This window comes from Pan paniscus, chromosome 6 (assembly GCF_029289425.2).
Source record: "Pan paniscus chromosome 6, NHGRI_mPanPan1-v2.0_pri, whole genome shotgun sequence".
In the NCBI taxonomy this organism is placed as follows: domain Eukaryota; kingdom Metazoa; phylum Chordata; class Mammalia; order Primates; family Hominidae; genus Pan; species Pan paniscus.
The window spans coordinates 168,017,498-168,039,043 of record NC_073255.2 but is presented as its reverse complement, the minus strand read 5'-3'; the positions used below and the strand labels follow the sequence as shown (position 1 = coordinate 168,039,043).

The following is a 21,546-nucleotide window of genomic DNA, read 5'->3' as shown; positions in this document are numbered from 1 at the left end:
TGGCTTATTTCACTCAGCATCATGTTCCCAAGGTTCATCCATGTTGTAACCTGTGTCAGAATTTCCTTCCTTTTTAAGACTGAATAATAATCCACTGTATGCACATACCACATTTTATTTATCCACTGGAAACCACCTTTACAAAAATTACGACAGTGAAGGAAATGTAGCATAACTAACTACATCTTGTTTTAACCTCACAGGCTAACTTGCTCATTCCAAGCTAATTATGGGAGGAATTTAGTTCATAGTTTAACTTCAAAACAAAGATGATGATACTTCTTTCCTGAACTAACCCCCTCTACTTGCTCAGGGACCAAAACCACTTTCATATAACTAACATAAGTCCACAAGGTTAGAATTGTGACAGAGGTCTGAATTCTGCTAAGATATACACATAATTAAACTCTAATCAGTCATTGTTTTATAACTTGTCTTTAAAAACTACTTACTACTCAGGAGTCATGTAGCGAACGGTAACAAGATTTATAACTTTTCCAATTGCCCCTATGGATAACATCATTATTGTAAAACCTAAGAATGGTATTTGAGATATTTTTCAGACCTTGTATTCCGTATGAACCAACTGGCACCACCCAGACCCATAACCTGCACCCAAGAACTGAGTCAGTGCAAGAAAACACTTTCAAGCCCCTATGATTTCATCCCAACCCAACCAATCAGCATTCCCCATTCCCTAGCCCCTGCCTGCCAAACTATCCTCGAAAAACTCTAGCCCTCACATTCTTGGGGAGGCGGATTTGAGAATTATCTCCTGTCCTTCCATTTGGCTGGCCCCACATTTATTAAACTCTTTCTTTGCTGCAAAACCTGCTAGTTTTGCATTGACTTTTCTGGGCAGCAGGCAAGAAGAACCCGGTTGGGCGATTACACATTCGTCTGTCATTGGACACTTAGGTTGCTTCCACCTCTTGGCTATTGTGCATAATGCTGCTATGAACACAGGGGTACAAGTATTTCTTCAAACTAACACTCTTTTAAGGAGCCTATCCCATCATATTTTGTTTTGTTTTGTTTTTTGAGACAGAGTTTCACTCTTGTCGCCCAGGCTGGAGTGCCATGGCGCAATCTCGGCTCACTGCAATGCCTGCCTCTCGGGTTCAAGCAATTTGCCTGCCTCAGCCTCCTGAGTAGCCGGGATTACAGGTGCCCACCACCACACCTGGTTAATTTTTGTATTTTTAGTAGAGACAGGGTTTCACCATGTTGGCCAGGCTGGTCTCGAACTCCTGACCTCAGGTGATCTGCCTGCTTCAGCATCCCAAAGTGTTGGGATTACAGGCGTGAGCCACTGTGCCCAAGCTATCCCATCATATTTGGATGATTTATTTGCCCAACAATTGGCCCAACTGGATTTTTAGTTGCACAGGGATCTGTTTTATTTATCTTTGTATCCCCACTTCCTGTACAGTGTGAGCACATAGTAGGAACTCAATACATATTTGTATTTGTTGAACAAAATAATTTATTTTTATACTTCTTAGTCACTACTGTTGCAGCTGGCTGTTTTACATATTTTAATAAATAAGTTTTGCAATTTTAATGAATGCTATTTTGATTATATTTATATACTAAGCTAGTTTATATAAGGGGATTCATATAAAAAATATCTAAATCTCAATCAAAATTCACTTTCTAGATGAAATGCCATCGACAATTCCTTCTCACTTATTTTGCTTAAAATCTACTATCGTGGTTCTTATTCCTGTCTTTTTATCCTCTCATTTCCTCAAGTCATGGTACTGCATAGATCCTGAGGGCACTCAATAGGGGGTCTCCTCAGTTCATGGGACACCTCGTTGAATAAAGCCAGGTATGGGCCCAGAGTTTGGTTTGAGTTATTTTCGTGAGGAGGCACAGGATGAAAAAGGCACAGCCCTATCATTGGAGGAACTCACAATCCTGTGGCTGTCTGGTTAGTAAGAGGCCTCAGTTTTTTCAGGTGCAGAAAATAGTATTTACCTCCATTTCCATTACCCAGGTGACAGACACAGACACAAGTATAGTGTTTACCAAGCACAAGGACCTGAAAGACATTGTAGAAATTGAGTAGCATTGTGTTTGGTGATAATTACTGCATGAAGTATCGGCAGTAGTAGAAGCTAGTTCTGTAATCCTTTACAAAATAGACATTGAAATTATCATTTCTGGTCAAGATAGCATTGTTGAACCTTTGAGGCACTCGCTCAGCTCTAAGCACAAAGCAATGGTTATTAAAATATAAAGGAGAAAAATTAAAAGACACAGTTTTCTCCAAATATAATAAACTTTCTTTTTTTTCTTTTCTTTCTTTTTTTTTTTTTTTTTTTTTGAGTCAGAGACTCACTCTGTTGCCCAGGCTGGAGTGCAGTGGCGTGATCTCAGCTCACTGCAACCTCCGCCTCCTGGTTTTAAGCGATTCTCCTGCCTCAGCTTCCCAAGTAGCTGGGATTACAGGAGTGCGCCACCACGCACTCCTGTATTTTTTGTATTTTCAGTACAGTTTTTTGTATTTTTAGTAGAGAGGGAGTTTCACCATGTTGGCCAGGCTAGTCTTGAACTCCTGACCTCAGGTGATCTGCCTGCCTCTGCCTCCCAAAGTGCTGGGATTCGAGGCATGAGCCATTATGCCCAGCCCAAATATAAACTTTTCTTTTGACCGGAAATGCAAAGCAATAAATGGGGCTAAAAACATGGGCCGGTTGGGTTCCAGGTCTGAAAAGAGGCAGGGGACGCTAGAATGGGGCGTCCAGACTCCTTAAAGGGAACTAACAGTGACCTGCATGGAGTGAGGGGAGCGGGTGGTAAACCAGGTTCACTGCTTGAACCTATGGGCTAGACTGACAGCCCCTATCCCCCCCAAACAAACTGGCTTGTTAGGCTAAATAAGCTGACCGCATGTGGTAATAGGCTTTACATGAAGGAATGATAGGGCAGGAAGAAAGGACATAGACAGGAAATTGGATCAAGCAACTACAGGCCTCCATGACTGAATCCATGGTATCTCCATCATCACAGTAGAGAAAAAGAAAAGACAAACTCTCCTTGTTTGGATAATGTAATCGTTTACGAAGAATATCAAACAGACTATCTGAAAATAAAATCAGAATTAAAAAGACAATTCAGGCTGGGCTCAGTGGCTCACATTTATAATCCTAGAACTTTGGAAGGCTGAGGTGGGAGGATTGCTTGAGCCGAGGAGTTCAAGACCAGCCTGGGCAAGATCCCCAGATAATCTAAAAATTAGCTGGGTGTGGTGATGTTTGTCTGTGGTCCCAGCTACTCAGGAGGCTGAGACAGAAGGATCCCTTGAGCCAGAAATTTGAGGCTGCAGTGAGTTATTATGGTGCCATTGCATACCAGGCTGGGCAATAGCCTGAGACCCTGTCTGTAAAAAAACAACAATTGTCTGGGCACAGGGGCTCACGCCTGTAATCCCAGCACTTTGGGAGGCTGAGGTGTGTGGATCACTTATGGTTAGGAGGTCATGACCAGCCTGGCCAACATGGTGAAACCCCATCTCTACTAAAAATACAAAAATTAGCTGGTGTGGTGGTGCATTCCTGTAATCCCAGCTATTTGGTGGGGGCTGAGGCGGAAGAATCGCTTGAACCCAGAAGGCGGAGGTTGCAGTGAGCTGAGATCAAGCCACTGCACTCCAGCTGGGGCAACAAAGCGAAACTCTGTCTTGTATGCTGATTGGTATAAGATCAACATACAAAATTCCACTGTAACCCTACATCTCAGTATTTATCACATACAACATTTACTAGCAAACAAAAGATAACATACTTAATAGCCATAAACAATATAGTGTCTAGGAATAAATATAACATGTACTTTTGTATATAAAATATTCTTATGGAAAACATTGCAGAAGATTTGAATAAATGGAAACATATACCATATTCATGAATTAAAACATTCATTATCATAAAGATGTCAGTTCTCCCAAAGTGAATATTTAATTTCAATGCAAACCCAATTTGAAAAATCCCAACCTGATTATGGAACATGGTACAGTGATTACAAAGTCCACGTAGAAAACTAAAGGGTCAAAAATTACATGCATTTGGTGGAAAGTAACAATATACAACCTAGAGTGGCTTAAGCAATAAGAGGATTATTATTTCAGATTACAGGCTGTCCAGTGATAGGTAGCCCCAATATTGGTTACTTCAACAGCACAGCAGCATCATGGGGACCTGGGACCTTTTCATCTTTCTGCTTAGCTAATCTCTGTGTGCTGGTTTCCAGCTTGTCCCCTCAGAATGACAAGATGGCTGCCACAGTATCAGCCATCACATTTTTCTCCAACTTCGTACAAACATAGGAAGGGCAAGTCTTTTTCTCATGTACTTTTTTCAGTATGAGGAAAACTTACCCACCCCATCCCAACCCCACTCTAGCACAATTCCACTTAGGTCTCATTGCCAAGACATGCAACAGAAGCCCGTGCCAAAACCAATCCCAAAGGAATGGGATTACCATGACGGGCTTAGACTATGCACTATGGCAGAGGACCCATGAATACTTGAAAATAATTGAGGCTAGAAAGGAGAACGAGGCTGGGCTCAGTGGCTCATGCCTGTAATCCTAGCACTTTGGGAGGCTGAGGCAGGTGGAAATAATTATATACATATTTCCTGTTTCATGTCACAGTAAGTTTAAGTTGGTTTAAAGACCTAAATATGAACAGTAAAACTTTATACTTCTAGAAAAAATACAAGAGATTATGTTTACACCTTTGGGGTAGGGAAGAACTTATTAAATAAAACATAAAAGTTAAAACATAAAGGAAAATATGGATACATTTTACCACTTTAAAAAAGAGATCATCAACAAAAAGAAAGCTCAGACTGAGAGGAGATATTTTGCTAGGCATAAAACCATCCAAGTGTTAGTATTCAAGAATTATAAAGAACTCATGCGAAGCAATAAGAAAAATAATCAACTATTTCATACCCATAAATTGGCAAAATTTTTAAATTCTGAAAATGCCAAAAATTAGCAAAATGTGGAGAAACAGAACTTTTGGAAAGCAAAATGGTACTGTATATTAATATGAATCCTAAGACCTGTAGTTCCTCCCTTAGGTAAATTGTCTAGACTCATCGTTTTCAACCAAGGGTGATTTTGCCCCCCAAGGGAATATTTGGTAATATTTGAAGATATTCTTGGCTGTTAGAGGTGAGGAATGCTGCTCAACATCCTTCCCACAGCAAAGAATTATCTAGTCCAAAATGTCAATAATACAAGGTTGACAGACTCTGGCCTAGAAAAACCTCACATGGTGTGCACCAGAAGACCGGTATTTAAATGTTAATTGCAGCATTGTTTGTTATAGCAAACATCACTGACAACAAACTAAAAACAACCTTCACATCCTTAAGGCAAGAGGAAGGATAAGTAACCTGTATATATTCAAGCAAGAGAATAATGTACAACAATTACAAGTAATGGCTTAGTTCTTTGGGCTGCAATATAAATACATCTAAAAAATAATAATGAATAAAATACATGGCAGAATATTATATACAGCATAATATAGTTTTCCTTTATACTTTACAAACACAAAACAATACTCTGTATTGTTTATGTATATATATGCATAATATAAAAGTATAAAAGTTGCATGGGAATCACGTATTGCAACTTCCAGATAATGGTTACTTTTGTGAAAAGAGGGAAGGAGAAAAATAGAAAAATGAATGTGATTGGCGGTAGGTAAGGGGCCTCAAATGTATTGTAAGACTTTTCACAAACAAACCCTAAATCAAGTAAGTCAAAATTAAGATCTGTTAAGGTAGGTGTTTTTTTGTTTTTTTGTTTTTTTTTGAGATGGAGTTTTGCTCTTGTTGCCCAGGCTGGAGTAAAATGGTGCGATCTCGGCTCACCGCAACCTCCGCCTCCCGGGTTCCAGCAATTCTCCTGCCTCAGCCTCAGAAGTAGCTGGGATTACAGGCATGCACCATCATGCCCGGCTAATTTTGTATTTTTAGTAGAGATGGGGTTTCTCCATGTTGGTCAGGCTGGTCTCGAACTCCCAACCTCAGGTGATCCACCCTCCTCGGCCTCCCAAAGTGCTGGGATTACAGGCGTGAGCCACCGCGCCCAGCTAAGGTAGCTGTTTTACACATAGATGTTTGTTAAACTATTTTTCATAGTTTTCTGTTTGCCTGAAATATTTTATAATGAAGATGTTTTGAAATATTTTAAGAACTGCATTTGCAAGAATGAGTATTTCTTATATGTCTAAGGAGCAGAGAGTTGCTGGAAGGAGTCAGTGTTTCTAGAAGACACAGCATCACTCCAAAGGAAGTTAGAGAAGGGAAAAGTGACCTATAGTTAAAGAAGAGTCTATTCATGTAAACACCCTCTCCCAGGGATTCCTGGTAGGAAGAGAATTGACTTTCCTGCTGTGTGAGTGATTGGTAGACTAAGCCTCTGTCCATGGTCCTATCCCTCTGCCTCAAAATAGCCTTCAAGGAAGGAATTTAGAGGAAGGTTCAAGTTTGCCTTGGAGGAAAGCAGTGAAGTGTCCTGGATAGAGCTGAGAAGTTGAGAGAAGAGGAAACATTTTGGATACAGTATTTAGAAAGAAGTTTCTATTCTCTGCAGTAGGAGCCAGCAGCAGAAAGGATCCTGCAGGACAGCCATTCTTTGTAGTGATGAACAGCTTCAATTGGTGGAGAGAGCTCCGCTTACACTGAGGCCTGCTTGGGAATAATGATACTGTCTTCACTCTGGCATTTCATATTTTCAACAAAGGCCTTCTCATTTCTAATGCTTTTCATCATTTCTCTCCAACACTCCTGTAAGACCATTCAATACTCATCTTTGCTTTTACAGAGATGAGGAGACACTAGCAAAGCTTCTCCAAAGACTTGGAGTCTTTCTATTAACCAATATTTTGACCTAAGCCACTTGGGATACATAAACAGTGAAAGTAACTCAACTGAGAAAGATCTTTTATGAGCCTCCTAGAGTAATCACCCATCTTTTAAAAAGAAACAACATTTCTTGAGATCCCAGGAGGTGTCTGGCACTACACAAAGTGATATGAGCATGAGAGTGCAGAACATAATGTTTGGGAACATAGTGTTCCTCTGGGGACTAAAAAATTAATGCAGATCCAAAACTGTTAAAAAAAAAAAAAACAAGGGTTGGTTGTAATAAATTACAGGAAGACAAAGTGAAAAGCGTAGGGGCAAAAACCCCAAGCATCATGGTAAACTAGGGAGCACAAAAGCAGAATATGATAAGCCAATTAACCTTAGGAGAGTACAGACTCTCAGTAAAGGCAGAATACAAGAGACTTAGCCTTTGAAGGCAATTTTGCAGACTCAGTTACTTGTACACATAGACAATCAATAGATGTTTCTGATGGCCCACTGGCAAATATATACACATATTTGTTTGCTGTAGATGAAGCCCAAGCCATCCTGCATATAATAAAGTATTTAGGAAGAAAATAAGTGGGTTGGCAAACTTTTAATGTACATAACTGGAGACCTAGTTCTGGAAAGCAGCTCTAATGGAAATAGGAGCAATTGGGTTTACAGTTGCTGATTTTTATCAGCAACCAGAAAGTGTGCTAAAAGCTTCATTTGGCCTACTTATAGTTCCCTGGGTAAGTTAGTGGGAAATTTTCACTAGATTATTTGTTATATATCAGGAGAGGAAATACAGTAGTACATGAACACTGTGTCATATAGGTAAGAAGGTATCTTCATAGAAATGTATACTCTAGTCCAGGACAGTGTTGCCCCACCATGGTGATGGAAGATACTTGGTAACGTGGGAACCTGCCTGTTCCTCAGACTGAGATTTCCCCACCACCCCAGTATACTGTATTTCCTATTTTAACAACTTCAACCCTGCTAACCTATCAATAATAGGGAGGTCAGTCTTATATGTTGATGGTCAGCTTCTAATTTGGTTTCCCTCCTGGCCACTTAACTTCATTCACTTTTATGCTTAATGCTCCCCTCCCCTCTTCCCTCCTCCTCCCTTCCCCTTTCCCTCCCCCTCCCCTCCCCCTCCCCTCCCCTTCCCCTCTCCTCTCTACCCTCCCCTCTCTTTCCTCCCCTCCCCCCTCCCCCCTCCCCTCCTCCCTCCCCACCTCTCCTTCCCCCTCCCCTCTCCCTCCCTCCCTTCCCCTTTCTCTCTCTCTTTCTCTCTTTCTTTTTCTGAGACAGGGTCTCAGTCTATCTCCCAGGCTGGAGTGCAGTGGCACAAACACAGCTCACAGCAGCCTTGACCTCTCAGGCTCAGGTGATCCTCCCACCTCAGCCTCCCAAGTAGCTAGGACTACAGGTGTGCACCACCATGCCTGGCTAATTTTTTGTATTTTTTTTTTTTTGGAGACACAGTCTCACTCTGTTGCCCAGGCTGGAGTGCAATGGTACAATCTCAGCTCACTGCAACTTCCACCTCCCAGGTTCCAGCCATTCTCCTGCCTCAGCCTCCCAAGTAGCTGGGACTACAGGCGCACACTGCCACGTCTGTTAATTTTGTGTATTTTTTAGTAGAGACAGGGTTTCTCCGTGTTGCCCAGGCTGGTCTCAAACTCCTGAGCTCAGGCAATCCACCCTCCTCGGCCTCCCAAAGTGCTGGGATTATAGGCGTGAGCCACCATGCCCAGCCAGTGCTTCATGTTTTCTAGTACTATAATCCTATGCTAAGATTTAAAAGGTCTAGAAAATTTTATTCCATTGGAGAAAGGAAGAAATTAGGTAGTCACTTCCACATGAATATCTAATAGGCATCTCAAACCAACATGGTTAGAAGAGTACTCCTGATTCTTTCCCTTAACCTTCTTATATCAAATAATAAGATTTAAACAAATAGTTTTACTTTTTTCATAAACAAGATGTTTGGCAATAGATGATTTCTGGTGTTGACCCAGCTAGCTGCTCATCTATACTACCCAGGAATCAGGTAAATTTTCTTTTCTACTTTATCATACTTCATGTATTGGTCTTTAATCCTCATGTCTTTTGTCTTACAGTCAGAAGATGGCTGCCATAGGTCCAACTATTACGATGGTATTCCGGACAGCCACATCTCTCCCCAGAGGCTTTCACTTAGGGCTTATTAGCCAGAAATGAGTCACCCCTAGCTCATTTCTAGGGGGATGATGGAATTGAGTGTCTAGCAAAAGGGAATGGGATTATTATGACTGAATGACAGCAATAGTAATTCATCACTTGAAGCTGGACATACTGTCATCCTAAACAAAGTCAGGGCTGTGTTAGTTAGCAAGGAGGAAGAAAGGAACAGCTATATGGGAGGGATTTATCAGAGTCTTCCACACTTCTTGTTTCCAGCCCACCTGTCTCACTAAATGGCATCACCATCCACCCAGTGCCCGAGCTGATAACAGAGGACATATCTTTGGTTCCTTTTTCTTATATCTTACATACAAATCATCGGAAAGTCCCATTGACTCTGCCTTCCACACACACCCCATACACCCAACGCTCCTCATCTTCACTGCTAGTATCCTAGACCAAGCTGCCATTGTTGGCCTGAATTCCTGTAATTGCTTCCTAAACATCTCTGGACTTCCACCCTTGCTCTCTACAATTCATTGCCCAAACAGAAAATTACTTCCTTGCTTAAAACCTTCTGAGAGCTTCCCATCTCACTTAAAAATCCAAATTCCTTACCATGGCCAGCCATGCCTAAATGATCTAGGTCCTGTCCACTTGTCCAACTTCATCTTGTACCACTTTTGCATTTGCCACTGAGTTCCAGCCACCTAGGCCCTCTCTCTCTTTCTCAAACTCAAATTTCTTGCCATCTTGAGGATGTCGGAACCATCTGTTCTCTCCATGTAGAGTGTTCTTCATTCTGATCTTTTCATGACCAGCTCCTCCCTGTCATTGAGATCACTGTTCAAATGTCATCACTTCAGACAGGTCTTCCACAGCCACCCAGTCTAAAATAGCCAGCTTGTCATCTATCACTTCAATTATATTGCTCTGCATTGCTATCACTGTCTAACCTTTCACGGTCTAACACATCATATTTACCTCTTTATGTATCACGTAATGAAAAGTAAGTGTTTCCTCATTTTCCAACTCCCCTACACTAGAATATAAGCTCCATGAGAGCTGGGACCTCATCTGTTGTGTTTGCTGTCGTATTCCTAGCACCCAGATGAAAGCACATGGCAGGTTCTCCTCAAAGATTTCTGAATGATTGAATAAATGAAGGGAACGATTTTTAAGTAGAAGTATTAAGAATAAAAGTAATATCTGTAACATATTACCAGCATCCTTTAGTTATTATTATTTTTCAAGACAGGATCTCACTCTGTCACCTAGGCTGGAGTGCAGTGGTGCCATCTCAGCTCACTGCAGCCTCGACCAACCTCCCAGGCTCAGGCAATCCTCCTGCCTCGGCCTCCCAAGTAGCTGTGACCACAGGCATGCACCACCACACCCAGCTATTGTTTATATTTTTTTGTTGAGACAGGGTTTTGCTGTGTTGCCCAGGCTGCTCTCAAACTCCTGGGCTCAAACGATCTGCTAGCCTCAGCCTCCCAAAATATTGGGATTACAGGCGTGAGCCACCATGCCTAGCAGAGTTATTCTTTATAGAGCAAAATTCTTTGCCAGTGAAAGAACATACAATGTGTTGTGCTTTAAGACATCACAATGAATAAGCAACATTAACATCTTCCACCCTACCTCTTTCCTCCTGTGTCCTCCTTTCCAAAGGTAAACATGCCACTTATACCTTAATTGTATCACTCTTTCAGTGCAGTTATCAAATGCCCTCTCCACTGACTTATTTCTCTTTGCCCAATAATATGGTAGCATTTTCTCACTCTTTTCTGAAGGTCTGGGACAATTGAAAAGAAACATCTGGGAAATCTCCCCCCTCCTTCCATTTTTGGCCAGGATTTTAAGAAGGGGGAAACCTAAATATTTTGGGAAGAAGTGAGAAATATTTAGCCTCTGAAACATTTTGCCTTTTTCTTAGGTTTTTCATATTTCTATATATGTTCTTTCCAAAGGCTAAAACCATCTCTACTCCCTTGACCAGAATTTTAGATTTTTCATCAGGCTGTTCTCCAGGTAAAATTACAAGATCAGAAAAATTAATAGATCCTCTTCCTTTCTATGATCCTTTCAGCCTTTTCCAGACCTTTGCAATCCCAAGGTGACCCTCTGTGGGCCCAGGCTTCTGGATCAGTGGTTAGCTGGGCCCATGGACTCAGCCTGTGTTCTAGCCTTTAGTACATCTGGTAGGCCATGGTACATTGAAACCGTGCAGCAAAAACTTGGGAAGTTTGAATCTGTAGTAAAGGCACGGCATGCTAGTGATGCTGATCCACATGCTCCAAAATGCCTGTTTGGCAACATCCTCAAATACTGCCCATAAATAACACACATAGTCCAGCGCGGTGGCTCATGCCTGTAATCCCAACACTTTGGGAGGCCGAGGTGGGCGGATCACTTGAGGCCAGGAGTTCCAGACCAGCCTGGCCAACATGACGAAACCCTGTCTCTACTAAAAACACAAAAATTAGCAGGGCCTGGTGATGCACACCTGTAATCCCAGCTACTTGGAAGGCTGAGGCACAAGAATCACTTCAACCGGGGAGGTGGAGGCTGCAAATCACACCACTGCACTCCAGCCCGGGTGACAGAGTGAGTGAGACTCTGTCTCAAAAATAAATAAATAAATAAAAATAAATAACACACATAGAATCCCTTGGGTTTTGAACTTCTAGACTTGCCTACAGAAAACAAAAGGATTCCCATCTTCAAATATCTTCAGTGAATACATTAAAAATGGGAGTAAATGCCTCTTCTGTATTCACCAAAACCTTAGCCTCTGTCCCTTCTTCACCTGCCATCACCATCTCCTCCACCATACACACCCACACCTAGCTCCAAGCCTCGACAGTACCACTCAGACGTCCATAGACCCTTAAAAACACATGTCCCAAATCAGCCTTGGCAACATTTTAAATCATGCATTAATAAAAATAAAATATGGGGGTGAGTGCCTCCCAAAATATACTATAGTAAGGCCGGGCATGGGGGCTCATGCCCATAATCCCAGCACTTTGGGAGGCCAAGGTGGGAAGATTGCTTGAGGCCAGGAGTTTGAGACCAGCTGGGAAAACATAGCAAGACCCCATCTCTACAAAAAATAAACAAAATTAGCCGGCCACAGTGGCGCACGCCTGTAGTCCTAACTACCCTGGAGGCTGAAGCAAGAAGATTGCTTGAACCCAGGAGTTTGAGGTTGCAATGAGCTATGATTTTGACACTGCACTCCAGGCCGGGCAACAGAGTGAGAGCCTATCTCTAAAATAATAATAATAATAATTATAATTATAATTATACACATACATACAGGTATATTAACAAATAAACATATATGTTTAAAAAACACAAAAAAGGGAAGGAAATACAAAATTAAATTCTTTGGTTTAATACTGCTGCTCGTCTGTTTCTAGATTGTATCTCAGGTTAACTGAGTAACTATTTCCTTATGGTAAGCAGAGTCCTTAAGATTGCTGCCCAAGATTCCCATCCCTTGGTTATTTTGTGAAACGATAATCTAGGTACAGCTGCAATAGGATTTTGCAGATGTAATTTAAGTTCCAAATTAGTTTACTTTAAAATATGGGGATTATCCCAGAGGGCTTGGCCCAAACCAGTGAGTCCTTTAAAAAAATAGTTTTTTGAGTGGTGGCTCAGGCCTGTAATCCCAGCACTTTGGGAGGCTGAGGCGGTGGATCACCTGAGGTCAGGAGTTCGAGACCAGCCTGGTCAACATGGCGAAACCCCGTCTCTACTAAAAATACAAAAATTAGCTGGGCATAGTGGCACCCACCTGTAGTCCCAGCTACTCAGGAGGCTGAGACAGGAGAATCGCTTGAACCCAGGAGGCAGAGGTTGCAGTGAGCAGAGATCATGCCATTGCGCTCCAGCCTGGGTGACAGAGCAAGACCCTGTTTCAGAAAAAAAAAAAAAAAAGTTTTTCTCAGCTGGAAGCAGAAGAGGAAAGTCACAGAGATTCCAGAGGTGAGAAAGATTTAAGGGTGATTGCTGGCTTTGAAGGTGAAGATGGGGGAAAGTGCATGAGAAGGAGAACATGCAAGGCCTCTAGGAGCAGCCAGTGGCTCCTGGTTGACAGCAGGAAAGATAAAAAGGCCTCAGTGTTACAGCCACAAGGAACTCAGTTCCTCCAGCGATCTGAAGGGGCTTGGAAGCAGAGTCTTCCCCCGAGCCCCCACGTAAGAGTCTAGCCTGATAAATACCTTGATTTCTGACTCATTGGGACCCTAAGCAGAGAAACCAGCCAAGCCCACCAGGACTTCTGACCTATAGAACTGCAAAACCTATGGAATAAGTGAAATGTTGTTCCACCTCCCTGAATGTGTGATAATTTGTTACTCAACAGTAGAAAACTAATACACCCCTTCAGTTTTCATATCACCAAATAAAGGTAATAATGTCTGACTATGCCCAAGAAGCGCTCGGAAAACAAATATTAATAAGATTTAATTAATATGTTTTAATTTCAACAGAAAAGAAATGTATTACATTATTTCCCAATGTTGTGATTTTTAAATTAATTATAATACCATTGAGGTTCAATCCAGGGCAATTAGACTGTTAAATCCTAGTTAGGTTTGTTTTCTCTGATTCATTGCAGTCACAGGGCAGGGCTAACTTTAGAAGCCTCATCATAAAGGTCTAGAGCATGGAATTGTTGCTGCACAGGGACATGATTTAACTTGCAGCTTTTTCTTTTTCTTTTTTTTTTTGAGACGGAGTCTTGTTCTGTTGCCCAGGCTGGAGTGCAGTGGCACAATCTTGGCTCACTGCAACCTTTGCCTCCTGGGTTCAAGCAATTCTCCTGCCTCAGCCTCCCAAGTAGCTAGGGTTACAGGTGTCCACCACCACACCCAGCTAATTTTTTTTTTTTTTTTTGATACGGAGTCTTGCTCTGTCGCCTAGGCTAGAGTGCAGTGGCGTGATCTCGGCTCACTGCCAGCTCCACCTCCTGAGTTCACGCCATTCTCCTGCCTCAGCCTCCTGAGTAGCTGGGACTACAGGCACCTGCCACCACGCCTGGCTAATTTTTTGTAGCCAGGATGGTCTCGATCTCCTGAACTTGTGATCGGCCTGCCTTGGCCTCCCAAAGTGCTGGGATTACAGGCATGAGCCACCACGCCCGGCCTAATGTTTGTATTTTTAATAGAGACGGGGTTCCACCATGTTGGCCAGGCTGGTCTTGAACTCCTGACCTCGTGATCTGCCCACCTCAGCCTCCCAATGTGTTGGGATTACAGGCGTGAGCCACTGCGCCCGGCCTAACTTGCAGCTTTTTCAATTCACAAAACAAAGTACTGCATTTTGTTGATGTTCTATTGGATACTACATCTACATGTCAAATATAAGGATTTTTTTTCTTAGAGATATTTCCCTTTCTAAAAAAAATTGACCTTAACTTGGGAATACCTGTTGAAATTTGGCAAGCTATTCCTGATCCCTGATCTTGAGAAAATTATGAAAAGAAGAAGCAAAAGATGATCATACCTATTTTAATAAAATTGATCACTAAAATAAAAGAAAACCCCAAAGCTGGGCAAGAATGTTCTGACTACATAATAATTCCCCAAGTAGACCAAGATTTGATGGTGCTGAGCCTGCTAACCCAGACTTATCCTCCTGAGAATAGGTAACCGGGAAGTACTTGGATGAACATCAACCCAGGCCAGATCTAGTTTAAACAAGGCGGTCTGGGGAAGAGATTGTATACAGAGTGAGAACATTCCAATTTAGGAAGTAGACTTTATATACAGGATGAGGAGATGCAAGAAGTATAGCTTGGTAGTTAAAGCTGTATTGGTCCTAGGTAAGTGACTTAAATTCCCCAAGACTCAGTTTTCTCATGTCTAAATCAAGATAGTTTTTCAGTGTTCTTCGCCCAGGGCCCAGGACATGGAGTCATCAATAAATGAGGGCTATGTTAGGATCCAGCAATCTCTGGTGGCTAGACCCAAGCATCATGTTCAAAGCAAAAGACTGCAGGCCAGTGTTCAGGCTAGAAGTCTAAAGCAAGTCTTCCCTTAGGACAGGGAGAGACAGAGAGAGTGGGAAAGGCTATGAGAAGCCAACTCTCCAGGCAGGAGCAGGGCACTTATTAGATTCACAGAAGGAAGGACCTACAGACAAATATTCACAAATAAATATCTCTTTCTAAAATAATCCAATTTTCTGGCCCAATCAGTTGACAATGACTTGGCCACTGAAGATCATATTTTTCCAACATGGTCCGTTTTCTTGGCTTTCCTAAGTCATTAATTATGACCATGTTTTCCCAAATGTGGAAATTCCCCTTGTGCAGATGCAGCCGCTGCTGGCCAACCCTCCTTTCCTGAGAAGTCACCGCAGCACAAAAATATTTTTGTTTTCCCCAATTGCCCACAGGGAAAATTTCCTCACTCTTTTTTTCCCTCCTCCCTTAAAATCCTCTGGCAATTTCCAGGAATCTAAGTAAACCAGAATTACTTAGATCATGAAGGGCCTTTTAGATGTTCTACTTCTAACATGACAAAAAAGAATCTGAAATTTAAAGTCAATTATTATTAAACCAATCCCAAGAGTTCCTTTTAACAAATGAAGGCAATGCCACCGAAATCAAAATACCTCCCACTCCTGCCTAAAAATACAGTGCTTGGACTTGGGAGTTTAAATTATAAACAGTGGTAGCCAAAGTGATTAGATATCTGAATCAAATAACATTATGTGAAATGTGCTTCATACATGGTAAAGCCCTCTACAAATGTAAGCATTTGGCACCAACGTGGGCACGGTATACGACACAGATGATTATTCAAATCGTAAATTTGTATTCAAATTTGTTAGATGAATTACCCCAGTTACCTTGTTCATCCTGTGGGTTTACCAAGGTGCCTTGTACAGGGTTGACGACAGTGGAGGACTCCCGGAGATATTTTATTCTTTTCAGAACATTCATCAAGAAACATTTCTGCGCCAGAAACTAAATGTAGTTGGTGGGGAAGAGGTGGTAGAGTGATGAATCAGACTGGGTCTCTGCCCTCAAGGTCTTTAAAATCTAGTAAAGAAATCATGATCTCCACACTAGCCCAGTGATTTTAACCAGGGACACTCTCTCCCCTCCACTCCACCATGGGGACATTTGACAATGTCTGGAGACGTTTGTGATGATCAAAACTGGAAGTGGAGGTACTACTGGCATCTAATGGAAAGAGGCAAGTGCTGCTGTTGAACATCCTATAATGCCCAGAACGGTCCCCCAGAACAAAGAATGATCTGGTCTAAAATGTCAGTGCCAGGGAGCCGCGGTGGCTCAGGCCTGTTGTCCTGGCGCATAAGGAGGTGAGGCTATGCATTCGAGGCCAGCCTGGGCAACATAGAAACCTCTAATCTATATAACAACAACAACAACGATTAAAAAATTTGGCAGGGCATGGTAGTTCAAGCCTGTAATCCCAGCATATTGAGAGGCCGAGGCTGGCAGATCAGAAGGTCAGGAGATCGAGACCATCCTGGCCAACATGGTGAAACCCCTGTCTCTACTAAAATACAAAAAATTAGCCGGGCATGGTGAATCGCTTGAACTCGGGAGGCAGAGGTTGCAGTGAGCTGAGATCACATCACTGCTCTCCAGCCTGGTGACAGAGCAAGACGACATCTCAAAAAAAAAAAAAAAAAAAAAAAGTTAATAGTGCCAAAGTGGAGAAACCCCGAACAAGATATATTAGCTAGAGCAAAACATTGATTGATTAACTAATTTCTTGACTAGTGTTGTTCCACACGGCAAATGACTTTCACCCGCAGACCCTAGTCATTTTGAAATTGTGCCTGTAACCTATTATAAGTGTTAAGTATCTTTTGAATACATAAGTACATTTAGACAGGTGCTGAATAAAGCATAAGATAAAGTGTCACCAGGCAAAATGAATGATAATTTAGAGTGAATTGTTAACCCAAAAGGACAAAAATTTTCTAGCTTGATGCCAAGCATATAGTAACTGCTCAGTGAACAGGAACTGAACATATTCAGATAACTTAGCAACACTCATTTGTCAGAAGCTAAAAGAAGAGTCATATCATTAAGGCACTCCTAGTAGTCATACAAACAGTGGTAGCCAAAATGATTAGTGTTGTGTCTGAATCAAATAGCATTATGTGAAATTTGCTTTATATGTAGTAAAGCCCTAAACAAATGCAGGCATTTGGCACCAAAGTAGATACAGTATACAAGACGGATGATGGTTCTAATCGTAAAAATGTGTTAGATGAATTACCCAGTAACCTTATTCATTTTATGAGTTTACCAAGGTGCCTAGAAGTAGTAGCCTTCTTCTTGGAAATTCTTCACTATAGACTGCTAAGAATTGCATATTGTACCATGAAGAGATATGATCATGTAGTTTTATATTATAGCATTCAAAATTTTCACTAATTCAAGTTGGTGCTTCCTCAGTATGCCTTAGTGAATGCTAACGAAGTGTGAAGTTTCAAACATTAAAAAATTGAGGTGGGGCCGGGCATGGTGGCTCACGCCTATAATCCCAGCACTTTGGGAGGCCGAGGCAGGTGGATCACCTGAGGTCAGGAATTCGAGACCAGCCTGGACAACATGGTGAAACCCTGTTTCTACTAAAAATACAAAAGTTAGCCAGGTGTGGTGGTGGGTGAGGGTGCCTGTAATCCCAGCTGCTCAGGAGGCTGAGGCATGAGAATAGCTTGAATTCAGGAGGCGAAGGTTGCAGTGAGCTGAGATGGCACCGCTGTACATCAGCCTGGGCAACAGAGCAAGACTCTGTCTCCAAAAAAAAGAGGTGGCCACCTCATGAATTTAGGGAAGGAGGAAGTAGTGTTTTGGAAGTAGGGCTTTAACTCCTTTATATACAACGTGGCTTCTCGTTAAATACAATAACAGTAAAACAAAGTAGCAGTGGCACTGGCTTTAATCTATTGCTTGATACACATAAGCATCAATAGTAAGAGAATGGTTAAGTGCCACTCTTAGTTAAGGATCAATTAAAAGTAAAATTCTATCTTTAAATTAGAACACGTCAGTGGAAAAATATGACTTAATTTACTAAAATTATTTGCACTTTAGTTTCTCAGGAAAAATGGTCAGGTAGTCCAATGTGTTAATACTTTGAGATAAACAGAGCTATTGCATGGAAAATCTGTACTTTTGATTAAGTAATTATCTTCAATTTTGATATAATGGTTACCAAGGAAATATTGGCTTTCTTCTTCCACCTATTTGACCCATATTTTCTCAATGTAAATTGGTGACTAAGTCAGGAAATGGCATCTAGTTTTGTATTAGCATTAGTCAAATGCAAGTAAGGGGGAGCTACCATACACATTTTAAAAAGAATGAATAATCTGCCATTTGCATAATCAGTATCAATGTCTGTTGAATTTAACACAGGTAATGTTCTTGATTTTTGCAACATGAAGGACCAAAGTTTTCTTTGAGTTTGAAAATTTCTACTTAAACTTTTTGCCCAAATATGGGTTTAATGAAGTTTGTTTAGGAGTGAGGAAGGGGAATTTTACTCTTTCCTTTTCATAAAGAAATAATTAAATAAATAAAAATGACTTCACCTCAGTAAGAGAAGGAATCTCAGGGTGGGAGTTTCTTAACAAATAACTGGGGTTAAAAGTAACACATTAGGTCAGGTGCAGTGGCAGGCCCTGTAGTCCCAGCTACTCAGGAGACTGAGGCAGGAGGATGGCTTGAGCCCAGGAGGCAGAGGTTGCAGAGCTGAGATGGTGCTACTGCACTCCAGCCTGGGCAGCAGAGCAAGACCTCATCTCAAAAAAAAGCAACACATTTAAAAAATTACAAGGCCGGGTGCAGTGGCTCACACCTATAATTCCAGCACTTTGGGAGGCTGAGGTGGGCCGATCACTTGAGGTCAGGAGTTCCATACCAGCCTGGCCAACACAGCAAAGCCCCGTCTCCTCTAAAAAATATTTTAAAAATTAGCTGGGCATGGTGGCACGCACCTGTAGTCCCAGCTACTTGGGAGGCTGAGACACGAGAATCACTTGAACCCTGGCAGCAGATGTTGCAGTGAGTCGAGATCACACCACTGTACTCCAGCCTGGGTGATAGAGTGAGACTCTGTCTCAAGTTTTTAAAAAATTAAAAGACTCAGGAAAATATTTCACGTGCTCAGAAAAAGAGGTATAATTAGTAAAAATGGGCCTTGATGTGATATATAAAGGCCTTCTCAGTAGCATCCACCTTCACCTATAATGAAAATATATGCCCTTTCTTCTCCAAGGGAAGTGGGTATGGCTAAGCAAGAATAATATTCTTCAGTGAGTATTGAAATAAAGAGTTTGGGTTGAAGAGGCCAAGAGTTTGAGATCAGCCCAGGCAACATAATGAGAACCTATCTCTACAAAATATTTAAAATATTTAAAAATCATCTGGATTGGCATGCACCAGTAGTCTCAGCTACTTCGGAAGCAGGATTGCTTGAGCCCAGGATTTCGAGGTTACAGTGAGCTAATGATTGCACTACTGTACTCCAGTCTGGGCAACATATTAAGACCCTGTCTCTATCTTTTTTTTTTTTTTAATGTGAGTTCAATAGAAATTAGCAAATATCTTTATTTTCTTTTATATGTCCATGCTCTAACCCTCAATTCAGCTATATCTAAAACATAAGATATGTTTCCTTGGGCAAATCCTGGACTCAAGGGATTCTCCTGCCTCAGCCTCTCAAAGTGCTGGGATTACAGGGGTGAACCTCCCTGCCCAGCCTGAACTCACGTTCTTATCATTGGTTATGGACTGAGAATTCTAATTAATTCCCCTCCTCTCATAACTTTTCAAATAAAACAGACATATAAAAAAGTCAGTTTTAGAGTCTCTCACAATTAGGCCATCAACAATACGATCAGGTTTAGTTGCCTAAGAGTAAGTTGTTTTTAAAATTCTAAGTTATCTCTCATTTCCACATCCAGAATGATATTCCCCTAATATTTATGATGGTTATTTTTAGGTGATGGGACATAAGGTTGTTTCTTCTTCTTTGTAATATTTTGTGTTGTTTGAATTTTTTTTATAATTCATGAAAATAATAGTCATTTTTAAAACCTCTCCGTTCAATTCACTTAGCAAAATTTATAGTTCACAGTCTTCTACCTTTTCTATTAGCTAAGTAATTTTCAAAATTTGCTTTTAAAAAATTCAACCCCACTTTCATCATTACAACTCATTTTAAAAGACTCTCCCATATAGCCAGTGTGGAAAGAAAGGATATCTGACTGTTTTCACAGGACACACTATCTTTGAAATTTTTTCCTTTGTCTATTTTTGTTCTTTGTGTTGTCACATTTAGTTGTTTCAGAATCCTGCTGAACTTCCCAAAGCATTCCGAAGGAATACCATCATATGCAAAATTTAGGTAACTTGGGAATGCTTTGCTCAACTTTGCTTTTCTTTAAAAAAAATTTTTTTTCCATGACACAGCCTCAGGAGGTCCTGACGACACGTGTCCTACTTTGCTCAACTTAGTGTTTGTACATGCTGGAATATAGTTTAAGACAAGGTTCCTAGGTAAGATAATCTCAGAAATTTTCTTTTGTGGTACAGGTGTCAGAGCAACAAAGCAGGATGAATTAGGAATAGACTTGGACAACACTGTGGTGTTGAGGCTTATACATTCTTTACACAGTTTTCCTTTTCAGGGTCTGGCCTTCATGGTGTGATGAATACCACAGACCAATAAAACCTCCTAAGTGTCTTTCAGTCAATGATTCACTCTCACTGCATCCTGGATTCTGGCTCAATTACAGAAATTTTAAAATAGCTGCTTTTTAAAATTAGTCCAGTGTGGTGGTGTGGGCCTGTTGTCCCAGCTACTCAGGAGGCCGAGGTGGGAGGACAGCTTGAGCCTGGGAGGCAGAGGTTGCAGAGCTGAGATGGTGCCACTGCACTCCAGCCTGGGCAATAGAGCCAGACATGGTCTTAAAAAAAAATGCTGATTTTTAAAATGCTGGCAGTATTAGATTAGAAATCACTCACACTTTTTTTTTTCTTTTTTGGCATTGTGGTTATACTATTAGTTATACTATTAGGTTATTACTGTTAGTACTCTATATAAAAGTGGGAAAATGAAAGAGAGTTTGTGTCATTGGAAAATTTCAAGGTCAGGCTGGATGATTATCCAAGGTCAGGCTGGATGACTATCAGGCATGCTCTAGAAGAGAGCATCCATTTAAAGGAAACTTGACTAGGGAGACCTCTCAAGTTCATCTTTCAATCCTGTGTTCTTGGCCAGGTACGGTGGTTCATGCCTGTAACCCCAGCACTTTGGGAGACTGAGGTGGGAGTTGCTTGAGCCCAGGAGTTGGAGACCAGCCTGGGCAACATAATGAGACTCTGTCTTTACAAAATAATAATAATAATAATAAAATTTTAATTAACTGGGCATGGTGGCACGCATTTGTAGTCCCAGCTATTCAGGGGGCTGAAGTG

General features: G+C 41.4%; 1 protein-coding gene across 4 annotated transcripts in view; it reads right to left on the bottom strand.

Moving 5' to 3' along the window:
* Positions 1-21,546, bottom strand: part of MKLN1 (muskelin 1) — a 390,597-nt gene that overhangs the window by 281,815 nt on the left and 87,236 nt on the right. Inside the window, exon 1 of one of the 4 annotated variants that reach the window (XM_057302759.2) lies at positions 15,927-16,048. The exons of the other annotated variants lie outside the window; for them this stretch is intronic. The gene's annotated coding sequence lies outside the window, so the exon portion shown is untranslated. Of the gene's footprint in view, positions 1-15,926; positions 16,049-21,546 lie in introns of those variants that run through there. 4 annotated transcript variants of the gene reach the window in all.